Source organism: Cygnus atratus, chromosome 2 (assembly GCF_013377495.2).
Source record: "Cygnus atratus isolate AKBS03 ecotype Queensland, Australia chromosome 2, CAtr_DNAZoo_HiC_assembly, whole genome shotgun sequence".
Taxonomy (NCBI): domain Eukaryota; kingdom Metazoa; phylum Chordata; class Aves; order Anseriformes; family Anatidae; genus Cygnus; species Cygnus atratus.
The window spans coordinates 128,698,915-128,720,801 of record NC_066363.1 but is presented as its reverse complement, the minus strand read 5'-3'; the positions used below and the strand labels follow the sequence as shown (position 1 = coordinate 128,720,801).

The 21,887-nt window shown below is 36.7% G+C and overlaps 1 long non-coding RNA gene across 3 annotated transcripts in view; it reads left to right on the top strand.

Moving 5' to 3' along the window:
- Positions 1-18,802, top strand: part of LOC118247997 (uncharacterized) — a 61,628-nt gene extending 42,826 nt beyond the window's left edge. For 2 of the 3 annotated variants that reach the window (XR_004778643.2, XR_004778644.2), the window contains exons 4-5: positions 5,938-6,011; positions 16,491-18,802. This is a non-coding gene — a long non-coding RNA (uncharacterized LOC118247997). The remainder of the gene's footprint in view (positions 1-5,937; positions 6,012-16,490) is intronic. The other variant, XR_004778645.2, reaches the window with a different exon arrangement.
- Positions 18,803-21,887: the final 3,085 nt, after the last annotated feature.

Genomic DNA, 21,887 nt, shown 5'->3' with positions numbered 1-21,887 from the left:
GCAATCAGTAATACTTCTAATACTTTTAAACATCATTTTACTTTTGCCAGGATGTGACCCAGGATGTGAACACTGAAACTCTGCTAATCTAGAACAGTCATCCCTGTCATTACAAGTAGGAGGTACTCTTTCCTTCCTTCCTTCCTTCCTTCCTTCCTTCCTTCCTTCCTTCCTTCCTTCCTTCCTTCCTTTCTTCCCTCCTCCCTTCCTTCCTTCCTTTCTTCCCTCCTCCCTTCCTTCCCTCCCTCTCTTTCTTTCTTTCTTTCTTTTTCTTTCTTTCTTTCTTTCTTTCTTTCTTTCTTTCTTTCTTTCTTTCTTTCTTTCTTTCTTTCTTTCTTTCTTTCTTTCTCTTTATTTCTCTTCTCTCCTTCTTTCTCACTTTCACTCCTTTCTTTCTCTCTTTCTTTTTTTCTCTCTCTTCCCCCCCCCCCCCCCCCTTTTTTTTTTTTCCCAGACTTCTTTTCTCCAGCAGTCTAGCTCTGTTTGCTGTCCACATTTTTGGGGGGAAGTCTCCTGTTCTTCACAAATATTTGTGGACTGTCTTTTAAGTTCATCTGCTCTGGCATTGCTGTGTTCCTTCCAGTTTGATTTATACAAACCAGTACTCAGAGTGGTATTGCATTCTTCCTGCTCTGGTTAAGATCATGGTATAGGAGCCCTAATATCTTCTGGGAACACTGCAACCACTGTTCCTGTGGCCACGCAGATGCTAGTGCTTTTACTGTGTCTTGATGTATTCTGTAGCAGTTAGAATCCAAAATGGTCTCTGCAAGTTTATGTTCTGAAATATATAAAACCTCCATCATATTAATTTTATTATTTTGTAAACTTCGTTATTCCCAGGTTACCAAGTCCTTGCAAAAGACAATACTTCATGATTCTTCCAGCAGTCACAGTGTTGCTCTTAAAACATGCAGTACCTGAGATAGTTGGCATAGCCCTACAAGTTCTGCAAACTCCCAGCAATCTACCTCATGAAGACATAACAGTAATTTGCGCTTTTCTAAAAGTAAAATGTAGGAATGGATGCTCATATACAGTATACTTGACTCTGCATTCTCTAACAGTGAGGCGACAGACTCAAGAAATGAAAAAAAAAAATCTAAGTCTTTATTTACTTTTTACAGTGGATTATAGGCAGATGGACTATTGAGAAATGACATTATATACTGGTAAGATTCAACGAAGATACAATTTCTTCTATAATCTGCCATGACAGATTGAAAATTCCAGGTCTTAATTGCTTACTATATATAATTTCACTTTCCCCAATCTAAAAAGTATACAATCCAATAGCAGCAGAAAATACAACAGAGGTGACACAGAATGAAATAATTATTCTATTATCAGAGAAGTCTATTTCCCTAAAAAAAAAAAAAGATAAAAAAAAATCAGTTAATATAAACCATGAATAAAAATAAATAAATATCTAAAAATCTTTAAAAAATCTTTAAAAATAAATATCTAAATTATATTTTTCCAAGATTGACCTGAATTTAGGAGTTCATAGTGTGCTCCTTAATCAGGAAAGCAAAGCAATCACTTAAAAATAGCATACTTCACTAGCAAGTCCATATTGTATTTGTACTTCAGAAAGAAAAATGATAAGTAGACCTCTGAACATTTTCTGTAGATTCTTTGAAATCACTATACTCTGTCCTTTTCTGCACGTTTTCCATACTTCATATTGTATTCATACTCATCTATCTGTAGTCTAATGGTTGAGGATTTAAAAGAAATGTGAGTTTGAAACTGTCTTTATGTACACTGTACTTCAGATTTTCTACCATTTCCAAACAAAGGATGCTCAGCTGTACTCTTTCCCTTTCAGAACAGGGCCTTTTAATTTCCATTATTCCTTTATGCTGGATTGAAAATTAGTTCTGCTTTTACATTTATTTTTCCTTTTGTTGGCGTACTTGCCTTTCCACACCCTCCCTATTCCTATAGTCATAAGGACAAAGAATGCTCTTAATAGGATTGAAAAACCCTGAATTCCACTAGTTTGAATACTTCATTTTTGACATAACATGAGCCTCGTCCTTCTCTGTCCCAGGAGCAAGAATTCTGCAATGCTTCCAAACACAGATCTTTTCTGTGGCAATGAAGTCTTCTCTGCATCCAAGATATCAAACTGTCAGGCTGTTGTTTTGAAAGACAGAATTGAGGAAATACATGTGATTTAAATAAATTAGGTTGTTTGAACATGCCTAAAGCAATAGTGGAAATATGTCAGTGTTTTCCTGCCTCTTAATGCAAGTCCAACTCAGTCAATTGGGCAAAGCATTTTCAAAATGCCTCTTCATTCATTCATGCACAGTTAGAAAGACAGGAAATTATTGCAGGATTTTGTTTGCATTATAATCTAGATATGAAAGTCTTTTTGTGGTTGCAGTCCACTTTGAAATTGCAGTAGTTTGTGTAGATTCATCACTAGTTGTCCTCCTTGGTACGCAGCTACCAAAATCTAAATATCAAGGAATTTTTTATATTATCTTGGACTTCATTTCTTCAGAAGTCTTAACAAATTTTATTTGCAAGTACTAAGTTTAAGCTGTAAGATTTAATGAAAAGTGCGTATTTTACTATTACTGATGTCTTCTTCACTATATTTATACAAATACATTCATCTAAAAGGTTGTGTATGTGTTTACTAAAGTGCTTGTCCATTGGCTGAAAATAGTTTTTTACTGCAGGATATTAACTGAACACGCCTGTCAGAATCAGCTGTTCCCACTGAACTTGGGTTTAAAGATGTTTAACTGAATCCCTTCAATATAGCATGATGAGACTGGCAATGGATTTAAGCCATTCAATTTACCAGTTCCAGTTTAAAGGGAGGTGTTACAGCAAACATTTCTGGCAACAGCTTTGTAAGATTTTGTGCAGAAGAAAAGGAAGAAATCCCTGACTATTGGAACCAAATTCAACATGTAATTTCTTTGTAAACTTCTTGAGCTTGATGTCAAATGCAAATTGTTTTTATTTCTCAACTGCACTATTGCAGAACTTCACAATCCTCGTGTTTAAAAGCATTCTGCAATTTTCCATCTCAGGTTCATTTATATTTAGTTAGTTTTCATTGTTCTTTAGCTTAAATAGCTCCTGGCATATAATATATTTACAAAGAATATCTGTATTCTTTCAGATTCCATTTTGCAAAACTAAAGAAGCTGCTTTTCAGGTTTCACCTGAGCTTCTTCAATACTGTTTATCTGCAGTACTTCTGATTTGAATGCAGCTATCTTGCAACAGAATTGTATGTACTGTTTCACATGCAGTCTTGCCAAGACCTTGTGCAAGTGGTACTCTTTACTAGTACTGCAAAACATCCCAGCACATCCTAAGATTACGCTTTCCTTTTTCATGGCAGCTTCCTACTAGAGGTGATGATAATCATCATGTGACTGACTGATTAAACCCAATTCTTTCTCCTCCTGCACTATTTCTAACTGATGAGCTCCCAGCTTATAGCAGAAATTCTTGTTATTAGTCCCTGAGTGCATGACCTTACACTTTGTACTATTAAATTTCATCTTGCTTCTATTACTACAGTTGTCAAGGTCATCTAATTCTTCCTGTATGATATTCCTGTTCTCCTCTATATAGACAACTCCTCCAAAGTTTTGGCATCAGCAAATTTCATTAATACGTGTCTAATATTTGTATCAAAGCCATTAATGAAGATATCAAATAACACTAAGGACAATCTTTGAGAAACTCCACCAGGGATTCACAAACTGATAGACTTCCTTTCAACAGAAGTCATATTTGTCTTTTGTTTAAGCCATTTCTTCAATGTTACTATTCTTGTCCTAATACCTAATTTAACTGGTAATTCCCCATGTGGAACTGCAGTGAAGTTAGGATAGATTGGATCAGTTTCACTGCAGAGAAAGAATTATAAACAAGATGTAGAAACGTGACCTAAGGAAGACAATTCGATCAAACAAGGCCTGCATATCATCCACACTGTTTGGAATGTCAGCTAGGAGAAGACAAAATCTCACTGATTATACAAGAATTAAATCTACTGAGAAACATCCAATGAAAACTAGAAAATCAGCAAATAGAAATAACCTTAAAAAATGGTTTGCAAATAACAAAACCTTTGCATATAGCCAATGAGTGGTAAGGTATATCTTGATATAAGTATATTCTTGTATCTAAACAATACTGCTTTATATTCACTCTGTAAAACATCATTATTTAAGCAATAATGATACAATGGTCCACTATCAGTTGGTTGTTCAGTTAATGAAGTGCCTGAGGTTAAGGCAACTGCTTTACTTACCCACCATGAGGTTATATTAAGAAACAAGCATTCATCTTGATCACGGCACCAATTCAGCATCTACTAAATTGACAGCTCTAACTGAGAATAAGTTTCTATCACAAAGAAAGTGGCATCTGCTGTCATTTGGCAAGTATGTTCCATTCCCTACCTAGATTTAACAGCTGAAACTCCTCTACTGCACAGTGTATCAGCTCCCTTGCTTTATAGCAGCAAAATATATTGATATTATCAGCAGTTATGTTTGTAGTAGTTAATTTCAAAATGAAATTTGACTTAGTGATGGCTACCATTCCCAAAGATTAAACCCCTTCACCGACTGTTGCTTCTTATATCTGAACAATTTTTTAGGCTAATTTTAATAATTGTGATCATTTCAGTGGTTTGGCTAAGACCATGGACCCAAGAGCAGTGGTGTCTCCACCCAACTGGTATGATAGTGAATGATGTCAGAGGAAGGTGGTATCCCAGGAGCAGGGAGAAGTTAACTCTAGTTTGCTGATCTTTTCCCTTCTACCAGCCCAAAAACAGTTGTGTAGAAGCACTTTAAACCTGGATAACCTGGATGTCCATAAACTCTTTATCTACTGAAGAGGAGAGTGCCACGGATATGAAAAGCTCACAGGAGAGGGTAGCACCAAAGGAGCTCACCCTCCTGATGCATTTATGAATAAATCAGGAAAGTTAGGAGGGGAACTAAATGAAAAAAAAAAAAAAAAAAAAAGTGGCCTACAAAGTCTTTTATGTTTTCAAGGATCTATTCCTCAATTAAAAAAAAAAATAAATAAATAAAATCCATGTTACAGTGTCCTTATTTCTCCATCACATTGGCCAGAAAGGCCAATGACCTTAGCTGGGTGAAGCTGTGGGGATATCATCTAGAAGTAACTCAAAGGTTAGGAATTTTCTGTTAGTGTGCAGGGGGCACTCAGCAGTTTGGGGTGGGGGGTGGGGATGGATCTTATCAATGCCTATAAATACCTGAAGGGAAGGTGCAAAGAGGACAGAGACAGGCTTTTTTTCAGAGGTGCCCAGTGCCAGGGCAAGAGGCAATGGGCACAAACTAGAATGCAGGAGCTGAACATCAGCAAGCACTTCTGTACTGTGTGGGTGACAGAGCACTAGAATAGGTTACACTGAGAGGTAGTGGAGTCTCCCTCCTTGGAGATACTCAAAAGATCTTGGGAAATCTAATCTAGGTGTCCCTGCTTGAGCAGGGAGGGTTGGACCAGATGACTTCCAGAGGTTCCTTCTACCCTCAAATATTCTGTGATCCTGTGATTCTGTGATATCTGTTGAACAAAGAAAAACAGGAGACAAAAGATCTAGGTCTACTGGAACCTGAAGATCAAGTGTCAATAGTTAAATTCTACCCTAATGCAGTTAGTTAGCTTGGAATATGAAGAGAATCTACACTTGGGGCCAAGTATACTATACTGGATACACTGGCTAGTATAGCTTATAACAGAGCTTATAACATCCTGCTTGATAATTTAATTTACATTTCAGTTTGTGCCACAGATTTTCCTCTAGGTCTGCTCTTCTACCTTTGGTGAATTTTATACAATATTAGAAATAATTAATTAAAAAAATGATATACAGTAGGCTAAAAATGTGTGCATTTAAACTTCTCTACCCCACAGGACTCAGCCAAATCCTGAGTGGAATTAGGACAGCTTTGCTCTACTTCACTGATTGAAAGTTGGTTCTAACAGTGGTAAGTTTTGAATGAAAATTGTTAAATTTGATCAACTTCTGCATCAAAAGCATGTCCTACATTTGATTAATCTTAAGGAAGAAATGTGTCTCTTGAAGATTGTTTTTGTTCTCGTCTTTTATCATATACTGATGCTATCACCTTGCCCACTTCTACTAATTACCAAGGTCTTAAAGTTTCTTTGGATCTGGCAGAATATATATATATCTATATATTTCCTAATCCTGCAAACCAGCTGCAAAACCTTGTCCCAATTGTAAAGCAGTGCATCTCCCTAACCCATCAGCTAAAAGCCTTTCTACGATATATGAAGTACATCTGCAGTGTTTGTTCAAATTGAAATTTAGATGATGATCTCTTCATATACATCATGACATTTTACATTTCTGTGATTTGCAGTTAATGTTTTTTCCAATCCCAGACAGAAATAGAGCCCTGATTATCTATGGAGGATGATCCACAATTCTTTTTCATTCATCCTGGAATAGCAAATGAGTATGTTTACTCTGTCATCTGAAAAGATGATACCCTGAAACCACACTATTGAGCCTGTCACAGTTTTGTTAGAGGGAGGTGACCCATTTACTGATAAAAACAGCTAAAACATACAAAGCTAGGCTGAAATTTTATTTAAACAAAGCTAGCCCTTGTATGAACTCCTTACTTGCTCAGACAGTGGACTAAGTAATGCTACCTTAACTGTTCACCTATTTTAAGACTGCTACAACTGTGGAGGCCATTTTAATTTTCAGAAAGACTTTTTGTCACATTCCCACATTCATTCTAGTGCATCTTCTCCAGAACATGCTTTTGAATGACTTTTTCAAAACTTTTTAAAACTTACATGAAAATGTTGTCCATCTCAGGCACAAGCATTACAAGGACTGATTTTAAGCATAACAAATGGCACTTGATAGATGCCCAATGGGATCAATATTGGATAACTTTTCATAGAGACAAACACCAGGAGGAGAGGTCATTATATTGTGCTATTGGCTTTCCATTATGGGCCTTCACATTTTCCCCAGATGTTATGTGTTGAGCCCAGTAACTTCTGTGTGGTTAAAACATATCTTCCAGAAAAGGAATCTGTCTTGATCAATGGGCATTAAAAGATAAAACTGATCATACTCTTTTATAACTTGTTCCAGTGGTTAACCACTCATGGTTAACATGTGGCTTAGTTCAGCTTCCAGCCATTAGTTCTTGTTATCCCTTTCTTTGCCTGATTAAAGAGCTCTTCAGTACTCTGTATTTTCTCATTGTGAGAGTACTTATACTTTCACAGTTACCTCTCAATGAAGTCAACACTCAATCTTCTTTTCGATACACTAAACAAACCAAGCTCTTAAAATCTCTCACTGTAGGCATTTTATCCAACCTTGAATTGTTTTGTTGTTCTTTATTACAACATTCTCAGATTAAAAAACAAACAAATAACCCAAAACAACCAAAACCAAAAATAAGAATAAAATACCCCAAAAAACAACTCCCCAAAACCCAACTCTCTAAACTGTGGACAACAGAAATAGACAAATTATTTTCTTATCTGTGTCATAACTGCCAAATAAAATACAAAAATTCCAAATCCTGCTTCTTGCTTGCTTATTTGTAGGATTTCAGTTGCTGTTTTTCTGTCCACTCTGATATCTCCCTCCTCAGTCAATGCCTTCCCAGACAAAGATGCCTATCCTGAAGGGCTGGCCTGAACGTTTTTCTTCCATTCACGGTTTTGCATTTGACTGAATTGCAACTTTTTTTTTTTCTTTCCTGTATGATCTCATTTTACCAACAATTCAGAGCACAATGTATGGTTCTGTCGTCCTCGTTATTATTTACTGATTCTCCAATCTTTCTGCCACCCACAAATTTTCTAAGAATGATTTATGTTTATGTTTTAACTCATGGGTGAAAATGTTGAATAACACTGAGTCTAATGTTGATCCCTGAGGAGCCTCCTAAGATCACTTCCATTTGATGATGATTTAGCACTGACTAACTCTTTTTTGAGATCATTCACTTAACAAGTTCCACATTCATTTACATTGTGGTCTATTGAAACTGCATTGTGTTACCAGTGATCTGAAAAAGGACTTTAGAAGTATGCTGGTTACAGTGGTAGGAATTCTAAGCATTCTTTGGAATAGAATGAAACACAGGTAGTTGTCCCAGGTGTTTCATAATGCAATCCCCTCATGTGTCAGATGAAAACATTCCTACAGTATGTCAAGCACTTCAACAACATTAATATAGATGGTGTCATTTCATATCTATGAAGACATTAAATATATTTATCCATTTAAAAAAAGCTAGAAATATTAAAATGTTGCACAAACAAAAAAAAAAACAAAAAAACCAAAACCCTCCAACGTTTATTTTTCATTGTAGTTCTCATCTATTTCTAGTGTAGCTGTGTGGCTTGTCCCAGTCAATGCTTTGGAAACGCATGCACCATCCACTGCACAGAATGCCATAGAATCATAGAATCATTAAGGTCAGAAAAGACCTTCAAGATCATCTGTCCAACTGTCAGCCTCCTGTCAACGTCACCCCATTAAACCATGTCCCTAAGTGCTAGGCCTAACCTTTCCTTAAACACCCCCAGGGACAGTGATGCCACCACGTCCCTGGGCAACCCGTTCCAATGCCTGACTACTCTTTCTGAGAATAAATGTCTCCTAATTTCTAACCTAAACCTCCCCTGGCACAACTTGAGGCCATTCCCTCCAGTCCTATCACTAGTTACCTCTGAGAAGAAGCTGACCCCCAGCTACCCACAACCTCCTTTCAGGTAGTTGTAAAGAGCAATAATGTGTTGCTGGAGCCTCCTCTTCCCCAGACTAAACAACCCCAATTCCCTCAGCTGCTCCTCAGAGGACTTGTGTTCCAGGCCCTTCACCAGCTTCGTAGCCCTTCTCTGGATATGCTCCAGTCCAAAACTGAACACAATACTCAAGATACGGCCTCACCAGAGCAGAGTACAGGGGAAAAGTCACCTCACTGATCCTGCTGGCTACACTATTCCTGATACAAGCCAAGATGCCATTGGCCTTCTTGGCCACCTGGGCACACTGCCGGCTCAGATTCAGGCGAGCGTTAATCAGCACCCCTGAATCCTTTTCCTCTGCACAGCTTTTGAGCCACTCTGCCCCAAGCCTGTAGCATTGTGTGGGGTTGTTGTGGCCAAAGTGCAGGACCCAACTCTTAGCCATGTTGAACCTCATCCCCATCCCATCGGCCTCTGCCCATCAACCCATCCTGTCCAGATCCCTCTTCAGGGCCTTCTTACCCTCCGGCAGATCGACACTTCCCCCCAAGTTGGTGTCATCTGCAAACCTACTGAGGGTGCACTCAATTCGTGCATCTAAATCATCAATAAAGATATTAAAGAGGATGGGCCCCAACTCCGATCCCTGGGGAACACCACTCATAAACGGTTGTCAGGTGGATTTCACTCTGTTCACCACTACTCCCTGGGCCTGGCCACCCAGCCAGTTTTTAACCCAGCAAAGAGTGTACCTGTCCAAGCCATCGGCTCCCAGTTTCTCCAGGAGAAACATGCAAATATGCATGTTTGGATGGATACTAGACTGGAAGAATTCATTTTACGATATTAGGTACAAAGAAGAGTTTTCAAATAAAATGCAGCTAGATTTATGTGACTAATTTAGGGATACTCCAAGACTTAAAAATAGATGTGACTTTTACCTATTATCTGCAAATATGGAAGCATCAAACCTTAATTCTTTAAATTGCTGTTCACTACCACTAAAGAATTTGCTTGGAACAGCATAATCGTCCTTGAGGCATCTAAATACATAAAGATTTCAAAATACTGAAAAAAATAAATAAATCAGTCTTGGCATTTAAGGTTAGCTTTGCCTGCTCATGAGGGCTATGTTGTATCCAATGCAAATAATCATTGGGGTAAGGAACACGATATGCCAATGTATGGTGATGAACTTTCTGTTAGGAAGCGGAAGCTGGTTACCAGCTACATCATCTGCTAAGATAAAAGCAATGAATAATAGAAGCACAAACAAAGGGAAGGTGAGGTGAAATAGAATTATATCATTAAGCTTCCACACTGTTTGTAGAAAAACAACAAAAATACCAAAACAGCCTAATGCCAATAATTTATGAAAAATAAATAAATGTAATTAATGGAGCAACTATTGTGGCCATTGCAATTGCTCTCAACTTTAATAAGTGCATTAAAAGGATTTACCTATTTTGACTTGAGATTATTCCCCCAGGGAACTGAAAATAAATGCAAATTAGAATTTCCTCTTCTAAATGCTACACTGACAACTAAAATAGTAGAGTAGCTTATAAACTGGGCTGTGCCAAAAGGGTGCCCTTACCAGAAGCATTTAAGATCTTGATAGACTGACTGAAAAACATCCTAACAAACTGATATAGTTATTCACTGATTTTTCCTGTGGCCCACACTTGCCTAAAAACAGAACAAATATGCTCAAATGGACCAGCTACCATATGCCTAAGTCAGGTCCTCCTTTAACTTTCTTGCAGTTACTTAAGACTGCATATTTGTGTTTTAGGAATAGCACAAAGAATGATAAATCCTTTAAAAATTCACGTCTTTGCTTTTATCAGATTAAGGTATTTTAGCAACTACAGTAATATTTTATCTGTTTTTGCTGGGATTTGGTTCTCTTTATAGTACCCTTGAACTGACCCTGATAGCTGGTGCTTCTATCTTTTATCAGTCCTGAGTCTTTTGAATCACCACATTACTGAGTTGTAAGACCCTGCCATCTTCACACATATACCTAAACTTGCTTACCCTTACCACCCAATTTGGGTCATCATTAAAGTACCAGAAAAGGTGCATCTAGGTCCTATCTCCTGTATTATGACATCAATCCCATAGAAGACTCATGGTCAAAAGTCTCATAATGTTAACTTTATTTTCAGCATGAATTTATGATTGAGTGAATTTTATAGCCTATATGCTGACATGGCATTTTTTTTCTCTGAGATCTTCGAAATGCATACAGCATTCTCCATCCTTTCCCATTCACTAGCTGGGATCTTTCTGTATACATGACTCACCATAGAAGAGAGTAGTTCTTTTGCCCTTTGTGGCATACTCCTTTAGTGTTGTAGCTACGTATCTAAATAAAAGGCAGCATGTTTCCAAGCACTTTTTTTCTCTCAAGGCTCACTGGCTGCAATAGAAACCTAAGTCCACATGGTGATCATATTTGTTACCTCAGGGACTAATTTTCTTTTACCTCCTTTCCTGTATTCCAAAGCTTCATTGCTATTATCCTCTTGCTCCCCATGCACTAACAAAAAGATTTTAATGCATTCATTATGCAAAATCTTGTCTTTTGTGACCTTTGCCAAGAGTGTCCCCAAAGGACAGGCCAGGCTTAATAAGCGCACAAATAAACTACGATGTCAGCCAAGGGCACTACTGGCCAATTGAGTCTGCACCATTGCCTTCTTCCCCAAACCCCCACTTCACACCTGAGATACCCTGAGGTGAGATTGCAGGGGCGTTGTCTGCCCTGGAAAACTGTTAATCCTTTCCGGTGGCTCCCAGCTAGGCAAACAATCCCCTTTGTGAAGGCTGGAACAATCACACAGACAATATTGCCTTTCGCCTCTCCAGAGATAGACCCTGCCTTCCTTTAAGTTTCTCTCTCTTTTTTTTTTTTTTTTTTTGGCCACATTTTTTAATGCTTTCAATCTTATTTCATTTATGTTATGTCCTGTAAAAGCTTTGTCATGGGTGAGCCAGCTGGGTCATTGGAGGAAAGGCACTCTCTCATCTGATTCCTGTGTTAGTCCATTTTCCTCCTGCCCAGAGTTATTGTCTAGGTTCTGAAGGGAAAGCATCGGCTCGCCCATTCAGTTGTTGATGCTGTGGCAGATTACAGTGGTTTCTGTCTGCTAAGCAGTCAGCCAAAGAAAGGAGTAAGAGCAGTAGAGCAGCCTCTTCATTTCATATATAAAAGATGCAGATAAAGCATAAGATATCAGAGAATGACCTAACTGGTAAAAAAAATAATCTGAATTTATTGTGGAAGAATATAAACTTTCAAAACTCTACAAGAGATCGAGCTCATGAAAGATAGATATTGCAAATATTAATGCAAATTATTAGTAAATCTGACCCCTCTACCCCACTATGACACACATTTAAAATTTATTATGGAACACATTCAGGGGAATAGCTTTAGGGAATTCATTGCTCATCTTTCTCTTTCTTCCTCCATCTCACACACTAGCAGTCTCCAGACAGCTTCTCTGAATTCTTCAGAAATACTGCCACTCTGACCTCTGTACCATAGATCCATTGACTTACTTCATTTGACTGTCTGGAGTGACAGGTAAGGTACTAGTACAATGCGTTCTCACAACTTCCATGGCAGCATACACATCTTTCGAGCTCACCTCTATATTATGATGCAGAATATCATGATGCAGAGTACTTAAATAAAATCTTTTTGAGCTTCTGATGTTTTAATATATATAGTCCAAAGAAGAAGCACAAGCAAGCCGTAGGCTTCATCTTAGCAGCATAATTGATCTTACTATATGTATATAAGTTCTTTTTCTGAGTTTGTGTCAAATAGGGAAGACTTTCAACATCATGAAAAGTTGTGGGTACCCAACTGCCATTAGACACAATCAAACTTCAATACATAATATTCTTTGTCTATTTTTTTTTCCTAAAATTTCTAATCCATTCCAAAATCCTACCTGGATTTATCTCACTTTAGAGATTAAAAAAACAAAACAAAACAAAACAAAAAAAAACACTGAAATGATATGATGATAACACTCTTTTTTTTTTTTTCTCCAGAATCTGCTAGGCAACGTAAAGCTGGATTTTCACAGATGCTAAAAATTTAGACAATACTGTGGGTGCTCATCACTGTGAAAACTTAGTTACTGAGCTTAAAATTCCCTTGATAATGATTTATGATTTTACATAACTGTTCTCAATGCCATAATGCCAAGACATTTCCTCTAGCATTTTAAGGAAAAACAAGTAAACAAACAAAACCACACACACATAGACACACAAAAATAAATTCCTTTCCTCGTTTTATCAGGACTTTTACCAGGTTCTATTTGGAAACTTGGAAAAATATATATTTGCTAATCTGACAGGATACGGCAATATCAGGATAACACATTTCCCATATGTTGAACTGGACTGTAGCCATTTGTTCTTTTAACACCTACTTCAGACACTCAGGCTGCATACAGTAGGTTCAAATTATCTGTCCAGCAGCTCAGGAAGGAAAAAAAAAAAGTACCTTTTCTGGCATCTCTGTCTCAGGATAGGAAAAGACCTCCAAATACCGTAATAAAACAAAATAAAAGCAAGGGAGCTGGAAAGACTAGAATGCTCATCAAGATCTGGGGAGAGAAAGGAAAAAAAGGAAAGGAAAACAAAAGACACTTGTCAATAAACACAAGAAACACCCACCCTGTATTACTGCCGTTACTAAGTGCTAACAATGAGCCTCTGGCAGGCAGTGAGGTGTGCAGACAAAAGGCCCTTGAGAAGTTGTACTGCTGCATCCTGTATAATAGTTGAAATCTGTGAGTGTTTTTCAAGGTTAGGCACAAATAAAGCAAAATTTCTTTATTAAGGTTCCAAATTACTCATCTTCTCCTACATTTCAGTCCATTGTGGGGCTCTGAGTACTGTAACTGACCTTTGGTAAACAGTCATTTCACCACAGTGATGAGACTACATAAAAACCGGTCTGCACAATATAATGCAGATTAACTGAGGGGCATTCCAGCTTTTCATAAAAATAAGCCAGAATGACATTGAAGAATTTGCTCATAATCTAGCTGGTTGCATGTGCACATATTCTTTGTGAGTGAAATTTCTTTCCAATGAGATAATTTAAACAATGAAGAAATTACTCTTGATATACATGGATCAGGCAATTTATAGCATTTCTTTCAAAGGCGAGTCTAGTTAATGCTTTGTCACAGGTGTGAAAGAACTGATGATTCAGTGTTCATATGCTTTGGTACATAATGAGGCTGATCACTGATGTTTCAAACAGAAGAAAAAACTGCAAATGTGAAGTTATTATAGGTTGTTTCATGAATAAGTTTCACCCCTCTGAGTGAAGTCAGTGAGTTAGCTGGTATTGTAAAACTTGCACAGTTATCTAAAAATAAAACCAAGTATCTGTTTTGATCAAGAAATCTTTCAATAGTCTGTCTAACCTGAGATCATTAAAATATCTGTAAAATACAAGTAAAAAGTTAGCATGAAAGACCAAACAAAGCAATCATGTCATACTGAAAGTAGCCTGAAATATTGACAAGAGACCCAGCTGAATTAATTAGTCTATGAAGTTTAATAAGCAAAGCCATGTTAACAGTGTAGTGTTGTTTACTATTTATATGAAAAATTATCAATATCACTTTTCAAAGGTGTTTTAGCACACTAGTAAGAAAGTAAAGGGGAATAAAATGAAAAGATTATCACCAGAACTAGCATTGCCACTTTGTTGTGTTGCACTATCCAGCTTCTGTCATTATAGCTGGTCCCAATTTATCCTGTTCTCATTTTACAAGAAAAAAAACATAAAAGGCACTACAGATGAAATGATCAGTATTATTGTCAAGGCATTTTAAACAAGAATGCAGAGTCCTTGGGCCAGAGCTCCAGCAGTTCAAGGCAATCTTTAATCCAGCTTTGTTTCTCTTCCCCGTGTTCTCAATTTGTATGTCTTGATGCCCGTTCGCAATGAAGTCTCTAAATTACGTTACAAAAGGCGGTTGTCTTTTCAAAAAAGAAGCAGTAAAATTGGGCTAGAATAATGCCACACATTATTACTGAAATGGCAAAATCCAAAAGACCATGAAAATAAAATCTGCACTTGAGGATACAGATAATTGATTCACCTAAACAAAATGCTGCAGTCTATAAATAGCACTGTAAAGGGCCAAAGTACTGTTTTTGCAGGAAACAAATTTTTGAATTCCACTTTTAATCTTCAGAACTCTTGGATTGCACTTGATGAGGAGTAAAACCATTTTTAAGAGCTAAATGGCTTTATTTTCAGAATTTCTGAGCAGTTAGAGCACCCAATACTTTCAATATAAACTGCAGGTGTTGAGGACTACAGGAAAATCATTCCATACACCTATGTGTTATATATACACTTATTCATATATTAGATGTATCATCCATATACCTGGTCACCAGTATTTTTGGCTTGTACATTTACCATAAAGGAAAAACATTTATCATAAAGGTAATATAAATTACAACAATGCACATACAAACTGAACATCTCTGATGTAGGCTTAAACAACTATGGCTTAAAAAACTTTTATTTTTATTAAAATAAAATACAGTAGATTAGAGAGGCTTTATGAGTATCCTACCGTCAGGGTTTTCTCCACTGATTTGAATGGGAGTGAGCCTTAAAAGTGTGTTCAGATTCAAACTTTTTTTTTTTTTTCATAAGTGGTATAACAGAAAACATAAGCAACAGGGAAGAAAATAATAAAGAAAATAAAAACCCCACTTTAATTGCCTTAGTCTGTATTAGGAAAATTGAAGAGCTTTTTTTTTTTTTTGGATTGCCAGTGTAACTAGTATGCTGTTGATTTCTGAAGCTGCTTCCTCTGCTAAGAATAAGACCCAGAAAATATTCATAGTAATTGCAATTTCTGAGGCATGCAGTAAAATTTATAATCAATCAAATTTACGCAGTTTATAAGATTCCTTGATTCCTGTCTTGCTTTTTCATTAAGCCCTTTAAACTGGACTTCTTGTCAATAAATAAAACTATTGACGTTAAAAGGTCACATCCGTGACCTTTCACATGTTTCTCCTGCTCTGTATCTATATACACTGTATACTTTACCTCAAGAAGAGATTCTTTTATTTAAGAGAGCTTAAACTGTTCAAATTTGTAATGTACTGGGGATTTTGGAATATCTAGAGGGCTTAGTGGATAAAGAACTGACCTTTCATCTCTGAACCCAGTTCCCATCCAACCTAAGATAAGTGAAAGAGTTTGTGTCAGCTGCCCATGTGATAAAACTAGATTTACCTTGTATCATTCAACACAATTTGGCATGACTGGCAGTTTTTTTCCTCTCAGGAGAAGCACACTGAATATGGAAAATGAATTGCTTCTGTCTCTAGAGAGGGTGGTCCTCCAGGTTAGGCTTTGAAGTTATAAATGGGAAGTGCTGGAAAGCTCGTATTATTGCTGGTTGCCAGCCCCATATCAAACATATGGATAAACAGCGGGTCACAGTTTTAAATCAGTGATAGAAGATGATTTACAAATACAAACATGTAACCACTTATGTGACTCTTCCTCACCCAAATGGAAACTATGCAATGTAGCCCAAACTAGCTTTGAGTAATTCTAAGGTCTACTTTTACTTCTATAGGTAGTAAATTTCTACATGTATTTTAAGAGAACATATTTATGTATTTTCCCCCAGGGAAAAGAAACGTCTCCAGATTTCCAGAGCACCATGGCTTCCTTATTTATCTCTGCATAAGGCTCCGCTTCACAGAAGCCAATACACTGGTGGGGCAACCCTCCTCCACTCCCACCAGTGCCATTTCCAAAGGAACCACTCCAAGCTGCTGAACTCCCCAGCCCCCAGAGCTGCCCTCTTCTTGCAAACTGAGCATCAGACCCTCTGCGGGGAGGGCTCGTCTATGAGAGGAACATTAGAGCCAGTAATCAAAGACAGGTCCCGACCATGGCATGGTAGTGCCCAAACCACAATGCTGGGGCTTCATTTTCTGCTGGATATGGTGCACTTCCACTGGGAATATTTGTTAAAAAAGAACTTTTGATTTGTTTTGATTAGAATTATGTACTGTGTCTTTGTGACAAACTTTAAAAAGAAACCAACAGTCTGAAATGTGAATTCAGTTCATTTTGTTACTGAAACTCAGAACCTGCAATCAGTTAACATGCACCCAGTAATTAACTGGATTTCTTCTGTCTGGTGAATGTATTAATTATCTGCAATATAACATAATGCTCCCTCTTCTCTTGCAGTCCTTGGAACTAAGTTTGTTTCATTTGATACTTTTTATGACTCTTTAGTAATATAAAACCATTTTTAAAATAGCAATAAAAAACTGCTCTGCAAGTATTTCTGGAGACAAGGTATTTTTATAAACAAGAAAACCCACCTCAGTGGCATTCATTGATTAAATTTATCTTTATGATTTATCTATACATCACACAGATGGAATTTTTCAGAAATGCCATAAACTGCAATTTGAAACCATGTCCACCTATTGCTTGTCTCACAGCTCTGATCTGAGGTTAAAAAATCAAGAGAGAATAAATTTCCTTTTAAGATAATGACATCTCTGGAATGTTAATAGTACAAAACTTTCAAAAGGTAAAACTATTTCTTAGCTGAACTAGAAAAGAAGCAGATTGGCTTAGTCCATTTTGCACCTTTGTGCTGGAGAATGACTGGGTTTAAATTACAGCAGCTTCAGTCTTTGCTTTTCAATCTCTTAATCCTTAAGGAGCAGAGGTTTCAGTTCAAGACAACTTCACACAGAACGTACGAAAAGATTCTGTGAGCCTTTCTCAAGTATGATGATCATTTTTTCAGCTGCAATGTTTCACTCACATCCCATACCAAAAAAAAAGAAAGAAAAAAAAAGACTGAGGAAAAACAGTGTCAAATAATTAATGCATTTTCAATGAAAGGTTCCTTTCCACTATGGTTTAATACACATGCATGAAAAGCAATAAATGCTTTCATGTGAGCCACTTGCAGATACTCATACCTATGGTTTTCATCACTGTTTTACTGGTATCCCCTCACATTTGTGATATTCCCGAGCTCAGATGGAAAAGGAAGCTAGCCTGGGAGGTTTTACATCTGGTAGCCAACACTATTACTTAAACAAGCTACGTCAGTTTTCAAAAAAAGCTACATAGGTCAAATCAGGGCAATTACGTTCTGATCTAAGTCACATACATCTGTCAATTATTTCCAGGTGTTTTTTGGGCAACCTATTTTTCTTATCTATAATTAATATTTTGCTAATAGGGCTGAAGTGAAATGTCAGGGGCCTCTCCACTTGTCTTCATTTCATTAAAAAATGAGTTGTGACAGTAATCATTTGACTATACTTAGGTTTTAAAGCATTATGTTATTTTATGTTACAGCTATTATTTAAATCATAGTTTGCAGGTATTATGGGCATAATATTTCTATGCCGCTCTCTAAGTACATACCTACACACACATATATATAGATATACATACCTCAAAGAGGCATACATACATGCATACCTCAAACTTATCTTGGAAATTAACCAGTAAATGCTTGAAATGCACATCATGCAATTAAAGAACAATTCTGGAAGCAATCACGAAAACTTTTATTTAAATTTCTACCTTCCATTTTGAACCTGCAGTTATTTTTTAATCTATGGAGGCTTATAGCTGACCACTTTGAAAAACATGTAACTCAACAGTGTAGGAATAAGACTTCTTTACTAATACAAAACATTTAAATTAAATTCAAAGGTCCAGACACCATCCTGGCTGGCATTAACAAACCATATATATATATATATATATATATATATATATATATAAAAGTTTTGAAAATCACAAAGACGGAGATTGATCATCAAACTGAAGTGACAAGTACTTTTTTGGGGGGATGACTATTCCCTCTGAATTATAGGGGAAGCCGTATAGCATTAGATACATAATTTTAGGTGAGCATTTTCATTTTCTATCTTTCATAAGTTTGTGCTAAGAAGTGCTGACATCTCAGAATTACCGAACTCAGTTCATAGTGTTTTCAGTTTCAGCCGGGTAAAAATAATGCATGACACTTTTTGAAGAATGCAAAATGTATGCAGCAACACAGAGTAAAAAAAAATATTTTTGATCTTCAAACATTGTTTGACCTTAATCAATGTCTTCCAACAAGCTTAATGTGACATAGCCCTGAAACAAAAACACACAGCTCTTGGGTCCAGCTCTGGAATGAAAAAGCTGTGATTATTAGTCCTCTGTGTGATCTTTTCAGATTGCACTGATGAGATGAAGTTTAATCTCGTTTCACTCCTCTCCAGTACCACAAACCACAGGCAGTTTAAGGCAGCCTGGAAATCTCTTACATCTGGAAGAGCAATAATTCACGGGATTTCACTTGACAGCCATGACAGGCAGCAGGGCAGCCAGAAACAACTGTCTCTTATGTTGTGCTATTTGCAAAAAGTCAGAAGAGGAGGAGCAGGCACAGGACCACATCCTTCTTTAGCATATGTTAGAGGAGGAAACCCTTTTATTTTCTGCCAGATGATCCACGAATAGGTCCTAAATATTACATAGACAGTAGCTATCACTTCCAAACAAAATTCCTTGGTGTCTGCTAAGCTGCAAAGCATATGAAGGTCTATTGTCTGGCAAAGGGTCATGGTTAAATTTGCAAAGATTTTTTTTATAGATATTTCAGATTCTACATTTTGATTTATAGGCATTTGCACACCCTGCTGTGCATGAATATGATACCATCTTCTGAGCAGGATTATTTCGTGAAATGTATATGGGATTTAGCTACAGTAACTTTTACTGGGCAGCTTAGAATGGCCAGCAAAGTACTAGAATTTACTGCAGCACAGCTTGTGCTGTCAGGCTCATGGCTGGTGTTTATGATTTCTGCAGAAGCAGAAATAAACAACTTCTCCTTAATGGCTCTCTTTATGTGTAGGCAGCAGTAGCTCTATCTGGTCTCACAACAGTAGCTGGTGCAGTGGTCTGTCCCATTTCATGTGGAACCAATGTCTGAAAATTTGCATTTCTGCTTTTCGGAGTTTTCAGTGGAAGCAACCAGGAATGAATAAATCAACTGCAAATGTCTGAATGAGTAGCATTCCATTCCACTGCTTTTTCAGGCTATAAATACATCTGGTTGAAATGGCCAGGTTTTGGAGTAAGAGCAAAATGATCAGATTTAATCTGAGTTTGTCTTAGAGTCTATGGCCACACTGTAAATACCCTGATATCAACTGAGATTTACTTAAATTACTGTCTTAAGGAAGGAGGCCTGTTTTCTGAGTGTCTGTGGTCAAGTAGCTTAATCAACATTTTTATAGGAATTTACATGAGTATTTAAGTAAACATTAGAAACTGGATGAATTACACGAGCCAGTATACAGATGAATTAACAATAAATTTCCATAATTTCTATCTGCATATACAGAAAAAAAAACAAACAAACAATAGAATACAATTGTTTTTTTTTTTTTGATGTAACAACTGTTTTTAAAGTTCAAACGAATGTCGACACGCATTGTACATATAAAGCAGAAAATACTTTTTTTTTTTTTTTAAGAAATGAGACAACTGCTCTGTGCCAAAGAAAAACAATTCCTTTGCCAAACTACACATTGTTAACTTAAAATGTGTTCCATGTGGAAGTAGGAAGACTGATCTGATGGAAAGGCTAGTGATCTAAAGTCAGCTGGCTCTGTGCCTGCCAACTACACATTTTGGCTTCCAGTTTTACAGCTAGAATTGGAAATATATATTTTCTTTTTTCTTTCTTTTTTATTTTATTTTTTTTCTCTTTGAGAGTGGAGACAGTTCTTTCTCTTTTTCTGGTGATGCAATGAATTTGCCAGTAAACTTACATATTTCATTTTCCAGACTTTAAACAAAGAGAATACAATTTCGGATCACATGTACAAATTGTGTTATGTGTTCTAGGGACTTTGTTTTATATTGGACTGATTTTCCAAAGTGAATTTCCCACTGTTTTTGTGTACTCATCACAATTTTTCTAGGAAGATATTGTATTACCCTATCTTTTTGGTATGGAAAAAATATAAAGACAAGTTTGCTGCATATTCTGAGGGAGATATCTTACAGATTGTAATATTTCAACTTTCATATTGCTTAGCATTACCTATGTTGATCAAGCATTTAGTCTTTGCCACCCTCTTCTGCATATAAGGTGCACAGATTTGTACCTATATGTGGCCTAAAGCATACTGCAAACATAAAATTTTCAGACAGGCACGAATGAAACAGCTACACTACCTGGTAAGCTCTTAAAAAAAGGCTATCATCCTATGGTATTTTCTAAAGGATTCTACAAACTTCATTTGTTATTCACATTAAACCTACATCCATCATCCTATTTTAGTACATATTTTCCAGCACATGCTGCATGGTAATTATGAATACAGAAGGTTCTATTCATTGTGGAGTATTTTCACATTCTTTAGATACACTGAGCACTATGAGGTTGAATTTTGATTACTGTACTAGATTTCTGGGCACAAAAAACACATATAGAGCACATTTGCACTTATTTTTAGTTTTAAAATATTCCTGAAACATCTAGCAAGTCCGCAGATACTTAAAATGGCAGAATTTCGGAGACAATTCAGCCAGAGCTGTTTACTACAAATATGATTGTAGGGTGCCTTTATTATTATTATTTTTTTTTCACTAGAACACCCATGTTTTATTTATGATTTTGGATTTTATTTCACAGCATTCCAGTTTAGTTTAGCACGATGTATTTAATAACCATGTCTACTGTCCTAATTACCCTATAAAGCAGGGTTCCATTGGCATTTGACCCTCCACAGCATTCCAGAGAAACTGCAGGACCATGATAATTACCAACTGCCTGTGAGAAAATTAAACAAAAAAGGCCTAACTTTTAAACCACCATTTTAAACGACCTATTACATCTCAGGAATAAATCATTGATGAAATAGCCTGCTTAACAGGAAAATAGCTATTCCATAGCAAAGAATTTCCCCTTGCATGATCATGAAGAGAATATTAAGTATTCTTCAGCTCAAAAGGTTAGGTTTTATGTCTG